Below are 16693 nucleotides of genomic sequence, written 5' to 3' on the forward strand. Positions count from 1 at the left end.
GGATATTCAAGACTATTGTTACATCAGTACTGTCATGTACATTGATGCATCAGGACATTGATGACTATTGGAATTCCATACTTTCATACTTGTGATAAGACATTTAGGATTGTTGCGGATTTAAATCATAATTTCTTAAGGGTCTGTTCCATTTTTAATTTCTGACAGAGAGAAATGTATTATTTGTTGATTTTGCTAAAGTTGTTTTCATTTCTTTCTTTTACAACTATTATTACCTCGCGTCTTAATAGTATGTATGTATGTATGTATGTATGTACTTGAATGTGTGCGTGTATGCATCCGTTGTTTTTCTCCGTAACCTACTTTGAAAAGCTGGATGTCCATCAGATTTCTCTAGATAACCGTTGATTTTTTTCCGTTGCCCCAAGATTGCTGTGGTCGTAATTATTCATATATATATATATATATATATATATATATATATATATATATATATATATATATATATATATATATATATATATAGCTAGTTTGTTAGTGATTCCTCATTGCTCATAAAATGTTTACAAGCATATTTAATCCATTTGAGATAAGCTAATATAAGATGATGAAACAATATCTACTTTTTTAAGGTATCTTGTTTTCTGTCCATATTTTAAGTGTGTTAGTGTGAATATCATTACCATTCACGTTATCGGTAATTGAACATTTTCAATGAAATAACAACAATAAAAGCTATGGAAACATGTTTGTTCGTTTCGGAATCTATCGTAGCCGTGTGCAAGCAGACACTGATTCTTCTTAATTATCATCTAAAAATAAAGGAAACAAAAGAAGAAATCAAATATTCATTTTATTGGGATCAGCTGACTGAACATAGAAGGAAAGCAAACGCGCAAAGAATTAAAAGTTGTCATTCATTTCATATTTCCAACCCACCATCACTGGGTATAATTTAAGTAATTTCGAAGTTTGTTTGCTTAGAATAAAGCTATAGTAAATGTAAGAGTGAGAGAGGGTAATGATTATTATTATGGTGACCATGATAATGTATTTATCCTAATGGAACTGCTTGTAAATAAAAAGAAAATTCTATTATTGAATTCACGTGTTCTTTGTGTGGATGACAATTGGGTACATTTCAAACAGTAACTGCTCATTCATATGTACAGCTCATTTCATCAAGTGAATTGAAACTTATCAACAGTCTGTTAAGATACACAATTCCAGTCATCCCATGAACTCAGAATTCCATTGGCATTGCAGTAGAATCCGAAACAATATGACCTCCTTCTTCCTTCTAAAGTGAACTCCCCGGGCTGCATCCATCCGTCTCCAGTGTAACAGCCTGGTTGATTTGTCGTGCCTGATTGCTGTATATTGTGCATTGTGGTTTCGTCATTATTGCAATTCCAGTCATCCCAGTGAATAACTTGACCGTCGGTGTTGCAAATCGAACCGAAACACCATGAACCCGATTTTCCTCGTGAAATTTCTTCCCCAGGCTGGAAATGGCGACCGCCAGTGATACATCCGACCGGGGAAAATGGAAGCATAGTGATTAAACATTCCACTTGATATAAGGAAAAAACGAAGAAAAGACCCACAACTTTGTCCTGAAACAAAGAAAAATCATATTATGCTTTCTAATGCTTCGTGCTTCAAATACGGTGTTAGATTGCATCTCAGTAGCCACGTGCGTATTAGTCTGCATCTCAGTACATATTTTCCTGTAAATTCACATTAGAATCACCACCCTTAAATTACTATAAGTACCCAAGAATTCATCAACACTTAAAGAACATCTACAGTAGCATCATACTCATAATCACTATCGTTGTTTTTTTCTATATTGTTGTTTTTGTATGCAGTCAATAAATTTAACATAGCATCTGACCTCTCATAAGACATGATCCTTTAATATTCGGGGGATAAAGGTTGCTGTTGAGTAGCAAAGATATTTTCTTTGGATCGATTATCAATTTTTCATTCTACTTCAGAATATGTTTCTTGCTTTGCAACTAATATAACAGATATATTTAGTCCTTTTGTTCTATGAAATCAGAGCAAGGGAGTTTCGCTTTCAAGGCATTTTAAAACTTTTTCGAAATATACTAACAAGCATTGCTACTCCACCGGCATTGCAATTTCAAATTCAGACCCGAGGGATAAATGTTCCAAAATGACACTCAAATGAATCAGTTTATCTTCCTTAGCCGTGGATAAGTCAAATTAATCACTCTCATTTCTAATTATGAGAAATGGCTTTGCCCATATACCAAAGGCCAATAAAAGAATTTTGTAAAGGAGAGGTTCAAATCATGCCAGTTGAAAAACTATTCAATAGGTTTCTTTTGTAATACTTCAACTAGCGCACGCTCGTATGTGTATGTGTGTGTCTGAGAGAGAGAGAGAGAGAGAGAGAGAGAGAGAGATAGGTGGAGGTTTATAACCCACAATAGCTACTTTTTGCAAATATCCATAATCTGTGCTTATCAAATATATGTATCGATCACAGATGAATTGTCCCTTCTTTTCACATATAGTAAAGTCTTAACACTTTTACTATCTCCTAAAATGTCATGTTTTCTCTGGAACATTTCAGTAATAGGAACTGCTAATCCTACTAATTCCACTATTATCAGTATTACTACATAATCAAGCAAACATAGTAGTAGTGAATGCAGAAGTAATACCTGTAGTAGTAGCAGCAAAGCAAACGCATCAGTATCAGCAACAACATCCGTGGCAATAGTTACTGTATCAATGGTAGTGTTAGCAATATATGTTGCTGTTGTTGTTGTTGTAATATGTTCTGTGTTGCCGTGTCTTCGGCGATCAAAGAGTTACCTTGGAAAGATTTGTTGCATGTCTACGTAGATTTTCAAAAATAATGACCGTTAATAAATATTATTTGGGAAAACATTTTAGGAATTTTTGAAGTATATGTACCCGAAATCAATATAAGAAAGGACACCTGATTGGTGAAAACGTAACAATGACGTATCCGGCGTAGAATTGTTCCAAGTTTTGTAAGCTTTATTGCCTGGCATTCCGGCTATGCGAAGTCAGGTGAGCGCATGCATCAAATTGTCTTGTGAACAAAACAAATTGGTTATACGTATTTCACAATGCCACACAGGAAGCGTACAAAGCAGGAAACCAGACTATTTCGGATGCGGCACTAAACTACTGCCCTCATCGGTGTAGCCGGGGCATTATTTTTTAGTTGAAGCTAGAGCGTGTTCTTATATTGGATTTGGATTTTCTGGCGGATCTGTTTGTTGTTGTGTTTGTTGTTTGTTGTGTTTTTTTTTGGGGGGGGGTGGGGGTGGTACTGTGTTTATTTTTGAGTACTTTCTATGATGGACTGTCCTTCTCACACGCACATAATACATCAAAATGTCATATATTAATGCTAAACCCGTCGAATGGCCAGTAAATTCAATAAATATAAAATGGTTCATCTCCCAGAGAGTAATACAAGCGGATTTCTTCAGCTTTCTTTCCTGAATGTTAACTGTTGAGCATGTGCATCACTTCATCTACTTAGCTGAGGCGTTTCATTCATTGTGAAAGTAAAACTATACCCGCCAAAGCAAGCTGTATCTGTAAGATAAAGCTATTCTTATTTATTTGTAGAACATATGTAAAGAAAGGCGAAGAAAAATTAAGTTTTCAACGAACATTATAAATAATCTATAATTAGAACTTTTCAATGTGTTTTACAGTAACCAAGGACGAATCGGTAACCATCGTTTCTGCTTCAGCCAGGAACCGGCTCGAAAATAGAAGAAGAAGAAGAAGACGAAGAAGAAGAAGACGAAGAAGAAGAGAAACAAGAAATTGACAAAACCAATACGCTTCCTTTGCATATAGATTACACGGTGCATGGGAAGCTGCTTTTCAAGTGTTACACTTTTTATAAGGTATAGTCGTTTGTATACTATATATGTGTACATTTTTATTCTGCCCAAATAGAATAGCAGATTAAATTATAATTTTATCATAAAATCACTTTGCACCCCTTCATCGTCAATTGTCTGTTCTATTCAAATGTTGGTGAAAAAGAATGAATTGCAAGTAGCCCACGTGAGTAATACTTGATCATAAATAATAAAATTCAAGACGTCAAGTATCTTATATTATTCTGAGTTCTTGAATTACGCAGATAGAATACAAGAGAAAATGAGTACGTGGTCAACATAAATAAATCTTAGAACATAATTTCGAGCTGAACACAGGTACATGCATGGCCGCCCACATTTCACATTTAAACATGTTTTGGCCTGCACAAGAAAAACTTATTAGCTGACATGTTTGTGCCCCACCCCCCGAAAATAATTATGTGGGCGCCTCAGGACACGATTATAATTAATGAAGTACCAGGTGTTGCAACTAAACCAAACTGTTTCTTTTTTCAATTCAGATGCACCGAAGAATTAGAATATTGAAATATGACCTTACCTTTATGATACTTAGCGTGATTTCTAGTATATCCATGCTTAAGTTATGGTACAATTAAAAACCGAATAAAGATATGTGTACAGGGATCATACAAAGGTATCTTATATTATTCTGAGTCTTTGAATTACGCAGATAGAATACAAAAGAAAGTCAGTACATATTCAACATGAATAAATCTTAGATTGAAATTTCGAGCTGAAAGTTTGTACAATCATGGCCGTCCACAATTTACATTTAAACATGTTTTGGCCTTCACACATGAAACTTAATAGCTGACATGTTTGTCGCCCCCCACCACGGAAAATAATTATGCGGGCGCCACAGGCACCATTCTGACTAATGAAGTACCAGATGTTGCAACTAAACCTGACTGCTTTTTTTTTTTCAAGCAGATGCACAGAAGAATTAGAATATTGAAGTCTTAACTTACTTTTATGCTACTTAGGTTGATTTCTTGTATATCCATGCTTAAGTCATACTATTAAGAAAAGAATGAATATATTTTTACAGGGATCATGAAAAGGTGATAATTAAGTGAACCTTTCCTCTTAGTCCTGCTACAGTGCAATACAGTATAATAAAAACGTTGATATTTGAATTTGTAAGGAAGGCTTCTGGTGGAACAGAATTAGAAATGTGTGAAACAATGTAAAAAGTTTAAATACATGGGTCGTTGAAATGTCAAAACATGTGTCTTTAAAAGATATTCAAATCTGTATTATATGAAAATTTTAAATGTGAAAACATGTGCCTTAAAAATAATATTTAAATTTATGTTATATGAAAATTTCCCATAAAAGTAGATCACTGTTCTGGAACCTTAGAGGCAAGAACAATCTGGAACCAGAAACAGTTATGTCCCCTGCCTGTCCTATATCTACTGAAAGTATGAGTTGACTCCTGAATAAAAGTTAAAGCATATATTATGTAGCAATTCCAAGTACATGGCACTTTTCAAACCGTGCAGTATATGGTAGGCAAAACACCGTGCATTACCAAGTACATGGTAGACATCAAACCGTGCATTACCAAGTATATGGTAGAAATCAAACCGTGCATTACCAAGTACATGGCAGAAATCAAACCGTGCATTAACAAGTACATGGTAGACATCAAACCGTGCATTACCAAGTATATGGCAGGCATCAAACCGTGCATTACCAAGTATATGGTAGGCAAAACACCGTGCATTACCAAGTACATGGTAGGCATCAAACCGTGCATTACCAAGTATATGGTAGACATCAAACCGTGCATTAACAAGTACATGGTAGAAATCAAACCGTGCATTACCAAGTATATGGTAGGCAAAACACCGTGCATTACTAAGTACATGGTAGGCATCAAACCGTGCATTACCAAGTATATGGTAGACATCAAACCGTGCATTACCAAGTACATGGCAGAAATCAAACCGTGCATTAACAAGTACATGGTAGACATCAAACCGTGCATTACCAAGTATATGGTAGGCATCAAACCGTGCTTTACCAAGTATATGGTAGGCAAAACACCGTGCATTACCAAGTACATGGTAGGCATCAAACCGTGCATTACCAAGTATATGGTAGACATCAAACCGTGCATTAACAAGTACATGGTAAACATCAAACCGTGCATTACCAAGTATATGGTAGAAATCAAACCGTGCATTACAAAGTATATGGTAGGCAAAACACCGTGCATTACCAAGTACATGGTAGGCATCAAACCGTGCATTACCAAGTATATGGTAGACATCAAACCGTGCATTACCAAGTACATGGTAGAAATCAAACCGTGCATTAACAAGTACATGGTAAACATCAAACCGTGCATTACCAAGTATATGGTAGAAATCAAACCGTGCATTACCATGTATATGGTAGGCAAAACACCGTGCATTACCAAGTATATGGTAGACATCAAACCGTGCATTAACAAGTACATGGTAAACATCAAACCGTGCATTACCAAGTATATGGTAGAAATCAAACCGTGCATTACCAAGTATATGGTAGGCAAAACACCGTGCATTACCAAGTACATGGTAGGCATCAAACCGTGCATTACCAAGTATATGGTAGACATCAAACCGTGCATTACCAAGTACATGGTAGAAATCAAACCGTGCATTACCAAGCATATGGTAGAAATCAAACCGTGCATTACCAAGTATATGGTAGGCAAAACACCGTGCATTACTAAGTACATGGTAGGCATCAAACCGTGCATTACCAAGTATATGGTAGACATCAAACCGTGCATTAACAAGTACATGGTAAACATCAAACCGTGCATTACCAAGTATATGGTAGAAATCAAACCGTGCATTACCAAGTATATGGTAGGCAAAACACCGTGCATTACCAAGTACATGGTAGGCATCAAACCGTGCATTACCAAGTATATGGTAGACATCAAACCGTGTATTACCAAGTACATGGTAGAAATCAAACCGTGCATTACCAAGCATATGGTAGAAATCAAACCGTGCATTACCAAGTATATGGTAGGCAAAACACCGTGCATTACTAAGTACATGGTAGGCATCAAACCGTGCATTACCAAGTATATGGTAGACATCAAACCGTGCATTAACAAGTACATGGTAAACATCAAACCGTGCATTACCAAGTATATGGTAGAAATCAAACCGTGCTTTACCAAGTATATGGTAGGCAAAACACCGTGCATTACCAAGTACATGGTAGGCATCAAACCGTGCATTACCAAGTATATGGTAGACATCAAACCGTGCATTAACAAGTACATGGTAAACATCAAACCGTGCATTACCAAGTATATGGTAGAAATCAAACCGTGCATTACCAAGTAAATGGTAGACATCAAACCGTGTATTACCAAGTACATGGTAGGCATCAAACCGTGCAGTACCAAGTATATGGTAGGCATCAAACCGTGCATTACCATGTATATGGTAGACATCAAACGTGCATTACCAAGCACATGGTAGGCATGAAAGAGTGCATTACTAAGTACGTGGCAGGCAAAACACCTTGCATTACCAAGTACATAATAGGCATTAAACCGTGCATTACCAAGTGCTTGCTAGGCATAAAACCGTGCATTACCAAGTATTTAAAAGAGATATACTAATATGTCCTATGACCGCGTCATTTAAGCGTTTCATTTAAAATCTGCAGAATTTAAACAAAATTAAGTGCACCTGCATCTTTAGACAAAACTGTTCATGCTTAGCATATATTCAGTAGAGAACACTGACAATTAGAATGACCAGTACTTGCCAAAGTGACCAATAGCAGCTTACCTAGATATTGATATGTTAGGTGGTATCCATGAAAGCAGTACTGCATATGATTGTACAATTTATAATCAACTAAATGGTACTGTTAACATCATAATGTGTATATTTCAATCCCATTTAAATCATGTCCGCCATGAAAAACATCCAACGAAATATGACGATTCAGCCTTCAATTGCGTATGTAGCCCTTTCTAGAGTGAAGTCAGAGCGATAGTACTCCCTGTGCTATTATACGCCTGCTAAACCTGGACAGTGTACCAGCGTCATGCAAAGAATCTCACACACTTCCACACTACCTGCCTCAGAAGACTACTAAACATCAAGTGGAGGGACAGGATTCTGGATACTGAGGTCCTTGCCCAAGCAAGCCTTCCCAGTATCTACACCAGCTTGATGCAATCACAGTTGCGATGGGCAGGCCATGTATCTCACATACCAGGCCACAGGCTTCCAAAAAGCTCTTTTATAGCGAACTTGAACAAGGTATAAGAAATGAAGGAGGCCAGAGAAAACGATTCAAGGACACCCTGAAGATGTCATTGAAGAACTTTGGTATTAGCTCTGATTTGTGGGACTAGACTGTCTAGTGGTGCTCTTCCGTCACTTAAGGTGATGCAGCTTGCGAGGCCAACATGACAGCCGCAGCAGAACAACGGAGGCTGGCAAGGACATTCCGAGCCAGTAACCCCACGATCAGCGTTGTCAACACCCCATGTCCACAATGCCACAGAACATTCAGGGCACACATTGGCCTAATCGGCCACCTACGCACCCACATACCATTTGTTCCCGATAAAACACTGGATGACTAAAGTGGTCCTCATCGATTTGATGGACGAAATACAGATTGAAGCCATTAGATGAATTAATCGTATGTGCCTACAATCCAACAGTAGATAAGCTCCTGAATTTGCACTGTATCATAGACTTAGAAGTAAACATACCTGAAGTTCAAGTTCACTGTAAAACCAGTGTGATTGTTACAAAGCAGTCACGGTAAGACAAATTGTTTAACTGAAAACTAAACTGCCAAGCCTCTTTAAAGCCCTACATATGACAAATCAAGAATGGCCTTTTTAAAACACTTAAAGAAATGGTATATAAAGCAGGATATATTTTATGAGTCATTGATGCATTTACACTTACTTGAAACAAATATGACACAAGTAAGATAATGTGAAAATCATGTATCACCATTTCAAGCACTGCCTTCAATCGTTTTTTGACCTGATGTTCAAACGTTTTTACCCCTTGTATTTGGCAAATGTAAGGGAGGAAAGACTTTCCATCTAAAATGTTTGGTTATAGCATATACGAAAGTTTTATATATAACATTGTATAATACCCTAAAATGCATATTTAACATGTATAGGACATAATTAAGCCATTTTGATTCCTATATGTTGTCTTCTATGACTGTCATAAATTATGTTAAAGACTACAGTTTTTGAAGCGGTATCCTTTTGTTACTTAGTTGCCGGTGCACATGTATACAAAATTCGTTCTTGTCTTCTATTTTTAAGACTTTTTCACTAACTTATGACACAAAAACTGGTCAATCACTGACCAATCTGGTCAATGACGTTTGTACGCTTCTGCAGTTTAAAGTTTTGTCTTATCAACGTTTCCCACGACTTTCAAATATTGGATACATCTTAACTTAAATTTCCGTTCTTCATCTATATACTTTTCAGCACACACTGTTATCTTCTGGCAAATTCTCCTTACAGATTTATCTAACCTATAAGTATTTATAAAATAACTATACTGAATAATACTTGATGTAAGATTTCTGCATTTATTAAAATATGAAAAGTACCTTTTTTGCCAATTCATATTCAATTTTCACTCTTTCACTGTAATCAGGCAATACTCACTGAATACTGCTGAAACACATCCAGTCTCAGTGCAATTAAACATTAGACGTTTTAATATAATACTAGATTTGAATTGTTTTTCACATGTTGGCAAGGACAGCACTACAGGGTCTTGTGCCATATTAACAACAACTTTTATCATCTTCTTTTACTTGTAAATATTACCACTAAAATTGAATCTACCTTCAGATTTCAAAGTCCTCATAAAACGAATAAATCAAACGGGTCTGCCACCTAATGCCGTCTTCATCAGCACACAAAAATGACAGCCAATGATAATTGCGAACTCGTCGAACTGATAGTTTTTGTTCGAACTATACCTTTCAGGGACAGACAAAAAATATAGGGAAATTATAAAATACGATCAGAAAATTTCACTATCAAAAAACAAAATTGTTTCATTTGCATTACGACATGTTTCTATTGCAGGTTGCAGAAAAGTCGAGAAGGATGCCAATTGTACTGTTTGAAGCCTAAAACCAAACTTTTCAACTAATATTTGAGTCAAACATGCAACTAAAAATGAGAACACGGTATCTCTTTATCAATCAAAGTTACAGCTATTATTTACTGACACACTGAAATGACAGCCACATTAGAGATATTTTTTTTTTTTTTTATTGCGAAGAGGTTGCCATTCAATGTGAAGACTTGCTTGTAAATGTATGGTAGACTTTCACAAATACGTGTGAAGAGAAAAGACTGTTAGACTCTCAAAAAGTTCATATTTGTTACATCAGCCTCCCCGTCACCAAAAGTCAAATTCTGATGCTATTTCAGCCACAATTCCTTTTATCAGTGATATTTCAACCATAGTTTCTCTTTTGCCGTTCATAATATAGTCATAAGGTATTTCAGACATATTTGCAGAAATGATATTCGTTATTGTGTACATTTTAGACACTTCCTCACTCATGGATTTTCTAACACGTCATGTATTCTATTTATTCGCTGTTTATATTTCATCTTAGAATGTAGATTTTTATAAATTTCAACACTAATTATACTTTTCTTTGGTTTTTCTCAGCTCTGTTTAGTCTAGGGACTGATAACTAGATGGATATCTTCCACATTAATAGATTTCTTATCATCCGATGTCTTTTAGCCTCATCATAAATAACTGTACTGTCTTTGTTAAACATTTTCTGAAATGCAATTCTAGAACATAATATTGCAGTTTTGATTACTAAAATGTTGCATTATTTCCTAACTTTGGTTCTAGATATTACATAGCTTTGATTTCGCGCACACGTTTTTCTCTAACTTTTAAAGGTTACTTATTCGATGTTGAAAAATTCAGAAACTTTCGCAGATGTATTAGTTTTATTTGTCGAAAAATTCCAGTTATTTGTTCTGTCAGTTGCTGTATATATTATTCTTTCCTCTCCTTCATCTTTCATTATACATGTTAGCTATTTACGAATTTTTTACCCAAATTTTTATGTTTTACATTTCTTCGTAATATTTAAATTATACGTCAATGTTTCCTGGACATCTTTCTTACAAAATTTACAACATTTTTTTTTTCGACCACCAGCTTTCTTTCCAACAGATATTTGGTGACTGGTTACAACTCAACTCTCATATGTTGATACATTCTTCATTCTTAATAAACATTCACATTTCATGTTCACCTCCTATTATTTTTAATTATACCTTTGTACACGTCAAGTTCTTACATTCAGTTTCGTTTTCTAGACTTACAGCATTTAAAGGTGTCTAAGAAGGTGGGTGATGCACTAGCAGACTAGTTCAGAATCAGTTTGTTATATGTGTTTGTTTTGTGCAGCACACGTACTTTTGTACACACAACAGCAAACCTTACATGCTGCCATGCTTATTTACACGAGACCATGTGATGTGAATCTATGCTAAATTATAAATATCCTATATATAAATACTGAATCTAAGTATGATTAGAGGTTATGGTATTTTATTGGCATTTTTAGATGTAAAAAAATCTGCATCAGATGAATTTGTCACAATCTACAATCACTAGGTAATAGGCGTGTAATACGTGTATACATTTATGTGCAAGGGAGACAACTTGCCGTAGTATGCCCAGTTACAGGCTTCCCGTAACTATTTGAATACGGTCTAAATTATCAAATATTTCAAAATCAAAATTAGAATACCCGATTCCAAACATTTCATGTACCTAATTTGTAGATTTGTCCCGGGCAGTTAGGATAGCAAGGATATTAAGAACTTCTGTTTTGTAACACTGATATAAAGTTACAGCCTCGTGGTCCACCGTAAAAACATGCACGTCATCGTAGGACATAAGTGACACTTCATATTTCAGGTTGAAAATAATACGCTTCAGCCAGTTTAATTGCCTGTAATGTACCAGTGTCACATTACTGTGGCATAGTTGTATCTACTAATGCCTGAAAAAGTTATAATTAATAAGCATCATTTTCTGCATAATATCACACTAAAACCAACATCCTCTCCCCCAAAATACAACAATGGGTAAATGACGAAATTTTCTGTTTAATAATAAATCCAATACGTTCACTGATCTTTCACAGTACACTGATTCTCTTAGTCGTGAAACTTAAGTTAGGAAATATAGAAACCGATCATTTTATGTTCAGTGGGCGGGAGAAGAGGCCGGCAAATAGCTTACAAGGTATTCTTGCCTTAATTTGTATAAGAAAATAACTAAATACATTCATTGCATTCTTTGAAAACGAAATATCTTGAAGACAAATACCCAACATCATTTTTGTCCACCCCACCCCCACCCACCCCGAATTAAAATGTCAGTTCCTCACTCAACAACAACTATGCATAACAAATGCCACCCTAAAATTATCGTACGCCAACTGAAGACGTAAATAACATTCCTGCTTCAAATATATCCTCACTTACTTCTCATTCACCTTGTGCCGAAAATTAGAAAGTTACTTTTCTAAACCAAATATTATCTATTATATTTGAGCCTTAAATCCACATGTTATAAAACAAAATAAAATTGAATCGTGTGACCCTGAGCTTTGCAAAATTGCTCGTATACTTCATTACTGGTTTAAGACAGTTTCATCACTGTTAAAATCAGGAAATCTATTAACCAAATTTATTTGTGTGTTAAACGTTCACTTTCAAAATGTCAGTAAGATAATTTAAAATTAATCGAACCATACAAAAATATTAAAGTGGGTAGTGGTTCTTTTGCTCGCTCTCATTTGCATTGTATAGAGGAATGCATTAGCAAATAATAAATTACGTTGTGATCAGGAAAGATGGATTAAAAATAGTGATGATATTCCATCGGCTAATTTTTTTCAATTTCACGATTTTAAATTTGTATTTACTGCACGACGAATTATGTTCATTAAGCAGTGTCGTGTGCGTATTTGTGTGTGTTTGTGTGTGTGGGTATGGGTGTTTGTGTGTGGGTGTTTGCGTGTGTGTGTATGTTTGTGGGGGGTGTTTGTATGGATGGGTAAGTGGTGGTGGGTGTTTGTGTGAATTAGAGAGATAGACTTCATGCCATAATGTCAATAATCACTAACAATTGCTCCAAACTATATATATATATATATATATATATATATATATATATATATATATATATATATATATACTGTTGCAGCAAAAACAATAGGATCTACTACTACTATAATTACTGCAGCTTCTACTACTACTGCTTCAAAATGGCAACCGTATCATCGTCAATAGTAGTAATACTCGCATTGCTAGTAGTCCTAGTAGTAGTAGTAATAACAGTGGGGCCCCGAGTGGCCGAGTGGTCTAAAGCGCTCACCGTTACGGATCACTGCCATCTCACCTCTGTCTGCGTCGGTTCGAGTCTCGGATTCGGCTAATGTGGTTATGTGAGAAAGCTTGCCAGTAGCTTCTCGTGGGTCGGTGGTTCTTTCCGGGGGTTTTCCGGGTTCTTCCTCCTCCATTAATACTGGCCGCCATGTATAGCCTATCTTGTGCTAAAAAGTGGCGTTAAACTCTACAACAACAAGTAATAACAGTAGACTAAGTAGTAGCTATAGTAGTAGTAATAATAGTGGTACCAGCAGTATGATGTAGCAGAGGAAGTAGCAGTTGTGTTTCAGTAGAAGCTTACTCACCATGATTGTGCTTGCTGAGACGTCGTTTCCAAAAGTGTTACAACTGCTTGTAATTGTTCTATTTTGTCCTGTGAAACACTAATTAGATGTAAGTATCTGTATGGCGGAAATGGGGGACAAATCACCATTGTTAAACACGCTGGAGACACTTGTGAGATAAAGTGTTTATAGGGACAAACGGTAACAATGTTACAAGTGGTTGACCTCCAATGGGATTACAATATAACAATGTCTTTATCACTCATTAAAGAAAAATCTTCAAAGATGCTCTGATTTGCGAATGCTATTGTTTATCATACATATCTCAAATATATATTGTGTACCTTTGTCAGGCTTCTTAAGGGGTCCCGGTCCCTTGCCAGTATTGTTCGTTTAATGTATTATCTATGTCATTGGCTTCTTAAGGAGTCCCGGTCACTTGCCAGCATTGTTCTTTCAATGTATTACCTATGTCATTTGCTTCTTAAGGAGTCCCGTTCCCTTGCGTGTATTGTTCTTTCAACGTATTTATCGTCTGCCGCTGTTTTCGACGAGTCGTGTTTGATTAGAGAGTTCGATCCAGGTGTGTCAGGTGAGGAGGGAGAATATTATCTTGAATATGTCATTCTCTCTTCCCCCCCCCCCCCATCTCTCTCTCTCTCTCTCTCTCTCTCTCTCTCTCTCTCTCTCTCTCTCTTTCTCTCTCTCTCTCTATCTCTCTCTCTCTCTCTCTCTCTCTCTCTCTCTCTCTCTCAAACTGGAATAAATTTCATTGATCACAAAACTTTTATGGTATATTTTGACTAATCCAGTTCCCTGGGGACATTGCTAGGGATTTGCTGGTATAACTTTGCTAAGGTCCTTGCAAAGATGATGTTGCCAGTTCCTTGCTAGTGAAAGGTCTGTATTCTATTTGTTTGAATCAATCAAATAACACAAAAGCTGAGAGGGGGTGAGTGGTCATTAGCATATCTGTAATCCATTTAGATACAGATCTCAATTTAGAACACAGAGAGAAACATGACTTTTTCTTATACTAGATTTTTTGCCCAATTAATTTTCCAACAGTCGAATTTACTGCAACAAAATTAGATGGTCAACATTCTACTTTGTACATTTTTTGTCGAGATAAAATGAGGCGCTGACTATACTAAGTCATGTAGTTTATGTATAAAAATAATTCCTAAAGCTTTTATTGCTGGAGACACTGCCACCAATAGAAAAGTAACATATGTCTTTCTCCTGATAATTAAGACGATACGCAGAGCCGGATTACCAATTAAGTACACTGAGCACGTGGATATAGCACCATCCCACCAAGAGCACCGTACAAATTAAAATTGATTGTTCGTGATAACATTGAATGAATTATATATTACCATCTCGATCTGCATGTACGAGTATTTATATTCGGAATGATGGCAACAATCGTATTTTTCCACCTTTATTGTCTTTTTGAGTTTCACATTCTGTAGGAAAAGGGAGGCACCGTAATATTTTCAGTGCTTAGGGCTCTAGAAGGCCTTAATCAGGCTATGATTATACCAATATAAACACTTGAGCATTTCCGGACAACTATACAGGTCAAACTTAGGAATGAACAAATACTTTGAAATCCTGTGATCAAGACGACTCGGATTAAGAGAGATTTGATGCAATAACTTTATAAGCTGGGGATATTGGTGCTTCCTTAATCACTATGTGTCATTTTTGCCCACCTATCATCAAATCAACAAGGAAAGTTGTTTTTACAGCTGATGAGTGTTTATATATGTTTGTCCTTTCGTGTGTCTGTGCGGTTATCTTTTTAAAATGTGTATGCGCGAGCATTCGCGTGTATGTATTATACTTACCGCCTCCAGCATTTTATTCTACATTCTAAAAGTGTGTATGTCTATGATCACAACTGGCTGGCACATTATAATGATCACAATTGGCTGACATTATAATGATCACAATTGGCTGACATTATAATGATCACAATCGGCTGACATTATAATGATCAAAATTGGCTGACATTATAATGATCACAATAGGCTGACATTATAATGATCACAATTGGCTGACATTATAATGATCACAATCGGCTGACATTAAAATGATCACAATCGGCTGACATTATAATGATCACAATTGGCTGACATTATAATTATCACGATCGACTGACATTATAATGATCACAATCGGCTGACATTATAATGATCACAATGGGCTGACATTATAATGATCCCAATGGCTGACACATTATAATGGTCACAATCGGCTAACAAATTATAATGATCCCGATCGGCTTACGCATTATAATGATATAAATTGGCGGACACATTACACTCATCCCGGTCGATTGGCACATCCATAAACCATTAATCAACGGAACTAGCATTTAAGATAATTAAGCGGGACATGTAAAACGTGAAAATTATCACAGAAACGAAAGATTGCGAAATATAGTCGAACATGAACATTTCTGATACGTTAATTGCAAACATTGTACGGTAAAAATATGGTTCATTTACTGAGAGCACAAAATCTAAGAGTACATTCGATCACAGCAACATTTATGACATAGTTTTATTGATTTTTATTTTCTACTCGAATTTGTACTCTTAGTTTGACCTAATCAACTTCTAGCGAAATTCGGACAATTAAGGCATAATTTGTAACCCAGCTCAGTACAAATGGTCATAATAATGGGTTTGGCATTTGAAGGCACAAAAACACAATTAAGTTTCGAGCTTAGATGATTGGATTACATTTCCTCTCACCCAATGAAAGAGTGAGAAAAAAACAAATCAAATAGCTCAATTCCGGATGTTAAACTCACATACTCAATGAAAAGTTTGGATTATATACCAGACACTCCAGTCGGGTTCTCAAATATGGTTCTCAGCGTTCGTTTAGCGACACGTATCACATTAGTAACATGGGATTACTATTCGAATGCACGTAAATTGACGTTTTACAAGCAAGTGGTATTGCTATATGACGTCGAAGCCTGCGTAAATTCCTTGCATAGTCAGCCTACAATCGTTAGCGGTAAGTTAAGGTCG

At 36.0% G+C, this 16693-nt stretch overlaps 2 long non-coding RNA genes across 2 annotated transcripts; one reads left to right on the forward strand and one right to left on the reverse strand.

Annotated features, from left to right (window-relative positions):
* Window positions 1-801: 801 nt before the first annotated feature.
* LOC149800421 (uncharacterized) lies at window positions 802-13805 on the reverse strand. Its single transcript, XR_016421377.1, has 2 exons — window positions 13665-13805; window positions 802-1577 (listed from the first exon to the last, which is right to left on the reverse strand). It is a non-coding gene; the product is annotated as an uncharacterized LOC149800421 (long non-coding RNA).
* LOC149800422 (uncharacterized) lies at window positions 1594-11200 on the forward strand. The gene is made up of 2 exons (XR_016421378.1): window positions 1594-3890; window positions 10003-11200. It is a non-coding gene; the product is annotated as an uncharacterized LOC149800422 (long non-coding RNA).
* Window positions 13806-16693: the final 2888 nt, after the last annotated feature.

The sequence above is a fragment of the Sinohyriopsis cumingii genome, chromosome 5, assembly GCF_028554795.1.
Source record: "Sinohyriopsis cumingii isolate HCF-2022 chromosome 5, ASM2855479v2, whole genome shotgun sequence".
Taxonomy (NCBI): domain Eukaryota; kingdom Metazoa; phylum Mollusca; class Bivalvia; order Unionida; family Unionidae; genus Sinohyriopsis; species Sinohyriopsis cumingii.